Genomic DNA, 7,069 nt, shown 5'->3' with positions numbered 1-7,069 from the left:
TTTTTTTTTTTTTACATTAACAGATTCTATCATCAAATTGTAAACTAGGGCATGGTTCATATCGTGCTCCTCTTCAGGAGCCCAGCTCCCACTGAACTGCCTGGAGCACAGAAGTGTTCAATACATGTTTGTGGAATTAAATGGGGGAGGGAGGAGAACAGACTCTCTGGATTATGTTCAGGTGTTAGCCAGTGGAAGAGACCTTGGGCTGTGAGCATTGTTGAGTCGGATCTGGCCATTTGGCAGCCCCCCAACTCCATGCAGAATGCCAGGGCTCCTAATGTCACCTCCCGCCAAGACATGGAGCATATACAACAGAACCTCCTGCTTCTCAAAACCTCAAAGCTGGTTCTAGGACATCGTAAATGCCCTCGTAGCATTTTATAGAATGAATACAAACACTACACAAACATAAGAAAATGATCTTCGTTTATAATTCTTAAAAAGGTTTTATGAAAAGCAACCTTGGTTTTCCAGGCTCCAAAACAAACATGCATCCCCACTGAGAAGGAAGTTGCTTCTGGGTGGGAGAGCAGAGGGCTACCAGCTCATGCTTCCGAACCAGCTGCCTCGTCTTACAGCTGTGTGACCATGGGCCCGAGCCTGCCCTCTCTGTGTCTCCATTTCCTTTTCTGTACAAAGGACAACTTAATAATACCCACCTACTAGGATCCAAGAGGCATCCAATAAAATGGTGCAGGTTAAGCCGCCTGCACACTGCCTGGGGTTTAGGTGAGCTCAAGTGGCTGTCAGCTGAGTTTTCTTATAAAACCAGCATCCACACCATCTCTGGGGTTTTATCAGTCACTGATTAGACCCAGCAAATGATGTCATTCCTATCCATTCGTTCAATAAATACTGATGGAGAGCCTGCTGTGTGCCAAGCTGTGCTCTGGGCATGGGAAATGCAGCTGAGAACACAATGACCCCGCTCCCATCCATTTGTTCAAGAAATATCGTAAAGTGCCTACTGTGTGCCAGGCACATGCTAAGTGCTGGGAAAAAGCAGTGCTCTCTATCCTCATAGATGTGACAGTCAAAGTGGGAGAGAGACATTAGAAAAGAGTTTCAATCAAGCAGGTGGAGCTTATGTAAGGCCTGGGAGAAGCCTCTCCCTCCCCCAGACCTTTCTTGCAAGTCCCGGCCCTAGTTTAGCAGAGTTATTTTATCTCTTCCTGGGATCGGTCTGTGCTAACTGACCTTTCCAGTAAGCCTAGTGCTCTGGTGTAGTCACAGCAGAGTTGTTTTATCTCTCCCTGGGGTAGGTTTGTGCGAGACAGACCACCCTGGCCCCTCAGAAAATAAGTCAACTACAATCACAGGCCAGGCCCGTCATTGAAAAATGTTTTGTGCAACTTTTTGAAAGACTGGGTGCACAGCTTAAACATTTTATTCTGTCCCTCAATTCATAATCTCATACCAATGCATAAATGCTGTTCATGTTCTAGGTGAGTGGAGAAAACACAGATACTTGCTATATTCTACACTCAGTCAGAAAGCCTGCTAACTGCCTGTAAAAGCTCCACGGCAACAGAGGAGGCCTCTTCAGGAAAGGTGTGCCCAGCCCTGAATGGGGGGTAGGAACTCAGAGGCTGGAGCCCGTGGGCTGAGGGCTTAGGGAGGAGTCCACAACCCTCAGTGCCATCCTGTCAGCCTCAGGATTAACACCCTCCCTGCAGTTTGCAATCACTCCCCATCCCAGCCGCAGCTCTAGGCAACCACCAATCTGCTTTCTGCCTGCAAATTTGCCTTTTCCAAACATCTAACACAAATAAAACCACTCGACAAAACTTTGGCGGGGGGGGGGGGGGCGGTGATTAAAATGTCCTAAAAGTGTGCTAAGGTGATGCTGAGAGATCTCTATACCTTTAAGTGTCAATCTTCTCTTAAGTTATACCTCAATTAAATTGTGTGTTGTGGTTTTTTAAAATATATTTTATTGATTTTTTACAGAGAGGAAGGGAGAGGGACAGAGAGTTAGAAACATCCATGAGAGAGAAACATCCATCAGCTGCCTCCTGCACACCCCCTACTGGGAATGTGCCCGCCACCAAGGTATATACCCTTGACCGGAATCGAACCTGGGACTCTTCAGTCCACAGGTCGACGCTCTAGCCACTGAGCCAAACTGGTCAGGGCATGTGTTGTTGTTTTAAACTTCCAGTGGCTTCCTATTATTTTGGGCTAAAATCCAAATTCATTTGCCTGGAGCCCTGCGAGATCTGGTATTGGCCTGGCCCTCCCACCTCAACCCTCCGCTTGCTCTGCTCTCCTTGCTGGCTGAACCTCCTCCTCCCGCCAATCTCTGCCCTACCTCCAGGCCCTGCAGTGCCCTCTGCCTGCAAGGCTCTGGCCCTCATCTCCCCACAACTGTCCCTTCTTTCCTGTCCTTTATGTCTCCATCTCAATGGGCTCACAGAGGCCTTCCCTGCCAGTGACACTGTTCTCTCTCTTTCCTTCTTCCCAGCTCTCACCATGCTTGCATTGTTAAATGTCTACAGTATTTCACCATTAAAATCTAAGATCCTGCCTGGTCAGGCATGGCTCTCAGTGTTTGACTGTGACCTATGAACCAGGAGGTCACGGTTTGTTTCATGGTCAGGGCACACGCCTGGGTTGTAGGTTCTATCCCCAGGAGGGGGCATGCAGGAGGCAGCTGATCAATAATTCTCTCTCATTATTGATGTTTCTCACTCTCTCTCTCTCTCCCTCTCTGAAAGCAATAAAAACATTTTTTTTTTAATCTAAGATTTAGGCCCTAACCAGTTTGGCTCAGTGGATAGAGCATCGGCCTGTGGACTCAAGGGTCCCAGGTTCAATTCCGGTCAAGGGCATGTACCTTGGTTGCGGGCACATTCCTGGTGGGGAGTGTGCAGGAGGCAGCTGATCGATGTTTCTCTCTCATCGGTGTTTCTAACTCTCTATCCCTCTCCCTTCCTCTCTGTAAAAATCAATAAAATATATTTTTTAAAAAATCTAAGATTTAGGAGGGCAGGGCCAGTCTGTCTGTTTTATCAGCATCTAACACATAGGGGAGCTCAATCTATTGAACCCTCCAATGGTGGTGGAACCTGGATGAGGATGCTAAGAAGGGACCAAGGTATTCCAAATGAAGAACAGGTGTGCGCAAAGGAGAACGTCATGAGTCAATTAGAGCTGCGGGTTTGGGCTTGTTAAAAGATAAACAGAGGCATGTTTAAACATGTAAGAGTTTACTTAAGTGAAAATCAATTCAAATCAGGCAGCACCAAACTGGAAAACTCCTATGGAGAAAGTGGGGAAGCGACACAAGGAAACTGACTGGCTATAGCTTAAAGCTTAGCTAACAGTTTAGCTAACACTTCGATTTCATAACCTTGAGGTTTACGTTTTGGTTTACTTACTTTATAGACAGCCATGGTATTAGAACCCCATCCATCCAATGGCCTCCTTATTGAATCAATGAAACAGGCTGCTCAGTTCAAATGGAGAATTTCTGTGGCACTCAGGTGCTTAGAACTTGGCAAAGGAGTAACAAACATCAAAGCAGGAAGAAGACCAAAGATCAGAACTCACCAGAGACTGCCTGCCACTTGCCAACTCCTCGTTGACATAGGGAAAGTGGACTTCAGAGGCACGGAAGCTGGCGGCAGGCCTTGGCTAGTTTGCTGATGATTCTTGGCAGCCTGGACATAAAGAACAGAAAGACCTTGCCAAAACCGGTTTGGCTCAGTGGATAGAGCATCGGCCTGCGGACTGAAGGGTCCCAGGTTCGATTCCGGTCAAGGGCATGTACCTGGGTTGTGGGCACACCCCCGGTGGGGGATGCGCAGGAGGCGGCTGATCGATGTCTCTCTCTCATCGATGTTTCTGACTCTCTCTCCCCCCTCCTCTCTGTGAAAAATCAATAAAATATATTTAAAAAAAAAAAAAAAAAGAACAGAAAGACCTAATCCTTCCACATCAATATATGTGCGTCAGGGGGGTAATTCAATCCCCGAGAGGAGCAGTCACTTTGAATGTGGTTAACTGAGGTGAACTTTGGTTCCGCCTCAGGCCTCAGAGACGCTCTTGGGGCCCATTTGAGGTCACTGACTGTTAGTTCAGGTGTCAGCAGCCCTCTGAAGCCTTGCGGGAGAATCCGCCCCGTCCCTCTCTCCTAGTTTCCTGAGGTTGCCAGCAAGCCTTGGCATTCCTTGGTTTGTAGCTGCCTCACTCCAGCCTCTGCCTGTCTTCACATGGCCGTCTCCCCTCTGTGTATCGCTAGGTGTGTGTCTTTTCTTACAAGGACACAGGTCAGTCTGTTTTTCGGGCCCACCCTACTCCAGTATCACCTTATCTTAACATATACATCTGCAAGGATCCTGCTTCCAAAAAAAGGTCACATTCTATGGTTTGAGGAAGGTGTGAATTTGGAGGGGACACTATCCAACCCGGTACACTGACCCTGAGTGGCTCTTAGGAGTAGTGGCTCAAACCGTGGCCTGAGTTCAAGCACTAATTGTACTGATTGTGGACAGAAAGAGTCGGACCTGGCCCTGAGTGCCCATGGCCAACAGACTTCTGCTGGCTCCTAGGTGCATTGGCACCAACAGGCGCCACCTAACCCTGGACACTGCCTTGGACCAGAAGCCTGAAAAGAAGTATCCTCTCAAAAGAATCCTGAAGCCCTAACCGGTTTGGCTCAGTGGATAGAGCATCCACCTGCGGACTGAAGGGTCCCAGGTTTGATTGCAGTCAAGGGCATGTACCTTGGTTGAGGGCACATCCAGGGGGTGTGCAGGAGGGCCTGATCGATGTTTCTCTCTCATCGATGTTTCTAGCTCTCTATCATTCTCCCTTCCTCTCTGTAAAAAAAAAAAAAAAAATCAATAAAATGTATTAAAAAAGAAAAGAATCCTGAAGTACATGCTACAAAATAACAGGCCAGTTCCATGGGCTTCCAACTTGTGTGGGTTCACAGGGCCTGTGCACAGAGGGGTTCCATGCTAGCTTTCATACTCTGCTCTCAACATGTTGAAATTCTTAATATTTTAACAAGGATCCCTGCAAATTATGCAGCTGACCTGCCTGTCCTCTTCCAAAATGTCAAGCTCAGTTGGTTAGAGCATCATCCCAATACGCCAAGGTTGAGGGTTCAATTCCTCGTCAGGGCATACACAAAAGCAACCAAGGAATGCATAAGTAAGTGGAACAACAAATTGATGTTTCTCTCAGTCTCTCCTTTTCTCTCTCTCTAAAATCAATCAAAAAATTTCATAGCCCTGCCAGTGTTGCTCAGTGGTTGAACACTGACCCATGAACCAAGAGGTCTCCAGTACAATTCCCGGTCAGGACACATGCTCAGGTTGCAGGCTCCATCCCCAGTAGGGGGCATGCAGGAGGCAGCCGATCGATGATTCACTCTCATTGATGTTTCTATCTCTCTATCCCTCTCTCTTCCTCTCTCTCTCTAAAAATCAGTATAAATTTATTTTTCTTTTTACAAAAACATCATTAAAGACAAAGAAAGGCTGAGGAGCTGTTTCAGATTCCGGAAGACCAAAGAGACATGACAATTAAATGCAACTCCTAGATGGGATCCCAGATGTGGGGAAAATAGCTACAAAGGATTGTTAAAATATTAAGCTATGTAAATTTGAGGATCTAATTGGTTTTATTAAATGATTCCAAAATCAGGCAGCACTCCATCTAGCAATTAGAAAGAAGATCCAAGGAGATGTACAAAATGAAAGCCTTTTATGGACAGAAGAGGGAAAAGTGTGGATTATTTCAAGCAAGATCACCTCCTTCAAGAGACAAAAGGGATCTATCAGGCAGATGCCAATATAAGAATGTCCAAACCTAGAGAGAATTTTTATAATAATGTATTTGAGCCAGATAATATGCCTGTAAGCAAGATTTCAAAAGACTGAGGAAAATGCTCCAGAGAATAACAGTTTGCAGTTTCTTTCATGCTTTTGAGATTAAGGAGGGATCATAGGGAAGATTAAATGAAGGTGGGAGAAAGCAAGGCATGGATCAGTCCAATTACAGGATAGTTAAGATTTGTGCTCTCTTGAAGGAGGGGGCTGAAAGAAGGAATTTCAAAGGTGTGTTAACCATGCACAGAAACAGAGGGCATGGCTTGCTTAAGGCAAAGTTAAGCCTTTTACTAGGGCGTTATATGCCTGGGGCATGACTACCCACCATGACCTGCCCAGTTAAGAATTTGTGATCAGAACCACTTTTTGTCTACACACATTGCCTCTGTAATGCTGACCAAAAAAATCCAGACTGACAGTGTAAGATTACCTTCCTGAGGGGGGCTGAAATTGCAATGTGGTTATGTGGGACTTAGCACAAGTGACTCCATTTGGGGCCTCTTGGGTCTTGTTTAATGGGATATTATAGGGACAGCTGGCAACATTCGAATGTGAACGGTGGATTAGTTCATAGAACTCTACCAATATGAAATGTCCTGATTTTATTGGCCTGTGGTGATGTAAGAAGGAAGACACAGAGGGGATAAATGGTGATGGAAAGTAAATAAAGTTTTTAAAAATGTCCTTGTTGGTAGAAGGTACATAGTGAATTACTGAGGGGAAGGACCATGATGTCTGCAACTTGGCTGCAAATGGTCCAGGAAAAAAAAAATGCATATGAATAAAGTACAAATACTGAAGCAAAAGGGTCAAACATGAACAACTGGTAAAGACAAGTAAAAGTTATAACAAAGTTCTTTCTATTGATCTTGCAATTTCTGTAGGGTTGAAATTACATCAACATTAAAAGTTCCGGCCACCACCCCAACGCCACGTCCCCTGCGAAGCTAAGTAAATTACCGGACGAGACCCCGCCCTACCCCTAGGAGGGAAGGTACCGATTCGGTTCGCGCTGACAGCAGCCTCCAGAGCCCGAGAGTCACGTGGGTGGAGCCCACGTGACCGGAGGCCCGCGTCCAACATGGCGGCCTCCATGGGTCGCTGGCTCCTCTTCCTCACGCTGCTCAGCTTCCTCTGGGACGCGTCCGGCGGCTTGGGTTGGGGGTGAGTACAGCTCCCGGAGACCGTGGGAGAGACGCGGTGAGCCGGGTTCGGGGGGACCCCAG

At 46.7% G+C, this 7,069-nt stretch overlaps 1 long non-coding RNA gene across 1 annotated transcript in view; it reads right to left on the bottom strand.

The window, feature by feature from the left end:
* The window catches only part of LOC102770066, a 5,545-nt gene extending 1,041 nt beyond the window's left edge, over positions 1 to 4,504 (bottom strand). Inside the window, exons 1-2 of the long non-coding RNA XR_001512882.1 lie at positions 3,929 to 4,504; positions 3,556 to 3,688 (exon numbers count right to left, since the gene is read on the bottom strand). This is a non-coding gene — a long non-coding RNA (uncharacterized LOC102770066). The remainder of the gene's footprint in view (positions 1 to 3,555; positions 3,689 to 3,928) is intronic.
* Between the last annotated feature and the right edge of the window lie 2,565 nt (positions 4,505 to 7,069).

This window comes from Myotis davidii, unplaced genomic scaffold (assembly GCF_000327345.1).
Source record: "Myotis davidii unplaced genomic scaffold, ASM32734v1 scaffold555, whole genome shotgun sequence".
NCBI lineage: Eukaryota > Metazoa > Chordata > Mammalia > Chiroptera > Vespertilionidae > Myotis > Myotis davidii.
This window is presented reverse-complemented; position numbering and strand designations above follow the sequence as displayed.